The sequence below is a fragment of the Pinus tabuliformis genome, chromosome 2_1 (genome assembly GCF_031772625.1).
Source record: "Pinus tabuliformis cultivar Carrire ecotype Pingquan chromosome 2_1, CPIR1, whole genome shotgun sequence".
NCBI lineage: Eukaryota > Viridiplantae > Streptophyta > Pinopsida > Pinales > Pinaceae > Pinus > Pinus tabuliformis.
In genome coordinates this window covers 612,423,551-612,425,968 of record NC_142299.1, presented here as the reverse complement: position 1 = coordinate 612,425,968, position 2,418 = coordinate 612,423,551, and positions in this window count along the sequence as shown.

Genomic DNA, 2,418 nt, shown 5'->3' with positions numbered 1-2,418 from the left:
TTTATTTTAAATTAATAATTTAATTTTAAAATTATATATGAAACAAAATCAAATAGATTGATTAATTTTTTTTATAAAATGAAAATATTTAAAATATAAAATATAAAATACAATAAAATTATAATACATTATTCTATTAAAAATATTGTAATTGATATAATTCATTTATATAATTTGAAGTCAAAATTATATTATATCAACTTGATTTAGAATAAAGTAAATATTTCATTACAATATCTTATTGTCATATTTAATGAACTTTAAACAAGAACTTGAACTGGAATTTCTGAAAATTTTAGAAGCGATATCTGATTCAAGCAAGGTTGCCCATTGTGTCCTACCCTTTTTGGTTTATATATCGACAAGCCTTAGGAGTGGTTAAATTTGAAGGGGGGTGATGGTATCTATTTAGACAAGTTTGTTATAAGGCTTCTTTTGTATGTAAATGACCTTATTCTGATTGCTAAATCAACTCTTGGTTTGCAAGAGCACTTACTATGCCTGCGTTTTTGTAGAAGTGTGGGGATGCAAGTCAATATTAGCAAACCAAAAATAGTGGTTTTCTCTAAGAAAGAAAAACATAACCAACATAAGTTCTACTTTGAAGGCAACATTCTGGAAGAAGTTGAAAATTAAAAATACCTCGGAATTGACTTCAACAAAAATCTAAGTTTGAATGGTTGTAGAAAGAAAAGAACTTTGGGGGGTTGGAAAGCATTTTATGCTTTTCAAAATAGGTGTAGAGAGGTAGAGTTATGGGACTGGAAAACCACTCAAACTCTTTTTGGAGCTTCTAGTGATTGCAGTGATTTTCTATTGTTGTGAACTATGGGCCAGTAGTACATCCGACATGCAGTGGAGGCAAAGTGAGAAAATTTAGAAGCATTTGATTACAAACAAATTTAAGATTAAAAGTGCAGTTCCTTATGCTATTTTGTTAAGTGAAACATGGACTGCTCCTATTGAAGCAATTTCTATGGTGTGAGTCATAAGGTATTTAAAAAAAATTGAACAAATGGAAGAGTGTAGAGGGCCTAAGGTTGTCTTTAATGATAGATTGTGCAAAAGCAAAAAAACTTGGATGCAACCAAATAACAAATGGTTTAGTAAATGTGGTATTTGCTTAAACACGTGTCCCATAAACATCACAGAGATAAAAGATTTTGTTTTGGAAAAGTTCCACAAGCGTACTTGGGATAAGGAGCTAGGAAAAAAGAAAAATTACTATATTGAAGTGTTTAATCTCACTCATAGTCATCAACCAAAAGCATACATAGAGGCCAATAATCTCTTGGACACCCAAAATTCTTATTGCTCAATTAAGGACTAATTCTCATCAACTTTGTTGTGAAACAAGGCGCTGGAAAAAGCCAAAGGAGGCGGGGGAGGAAAGAGTATGCATTTTTTGTTCTCCTGGAAAAGTGGAATCAGCAAAAACATTTCATTTTAGAATGTGAGGCCTTCAAAGACAACATGGAAAGTTATGCAAATATGTTGGTAGCTACATTTCATTTTAGAATGTGAGGCCTTCAAAGACAATAGGGAAAGTTATGACATTTATTTTGAAACTTCATAGAAAAAGGGTTGAATACATTAAAGAGATGAAAAAGCAATCGGTTTCATAGGCTATCTTTAACCTCGTGAACATTAAAACATTTTTTTTTCTTTCTTTCTTTCTATAATATTTACAACTGTTTGAGGAGCTTTGTCACTTTGATCTTCAAAAGTGGGAGACACTTTCATCTTCATTTTATAAAAATCATCTAGTAATCTACTCAAATCTTCTTATGATCTACGCAGCCCTTTTCATAATCCATGCAGCTCTTTCTTGTTTACTGACATGAAAAACCTGTCATGGGGAAATTTTCATTAGCAATTATAGTTTTACATGTTTTCTCAATAATGAGGAGGAAAAATAAATTACCGTCATTTCTTGATATTAGGGCACTAACTTCACCATAAAAATGGCACTTGGGTTACCATGCATTTGGATAGGACAGAACAAGGATATTTCTACATCTATTCGGTACTCACGTGGAAAATTCGGAAGGGTCGATTTGAAAACAGCACATGATGGAGATATTCACTATCCACTTGTTGCTTTTGTCATTTTCTCATACTTCGTCCCTTCACACAAAAGAGGTCGTTCATTAAGCTGCTAAATATGAACACGTTGATCAATAAAAAGGTTAACAAAATCCCAATTAATACAATAATATCCACAATATCCTTCTGTGAAAATCTTCAACACTATTTAGGCTCCCCATAGCTTTCATTCTTATCCCACAACGAAAAATAGTAAAAAGATACAACAACTACTTTTGGCACGTTTGCTCGGGTTTCCAGCGATAACGAAATTGATTACACGTTTGGAATGCACATATGCGTAACGACTCATCAATGCACACAATCACGTAG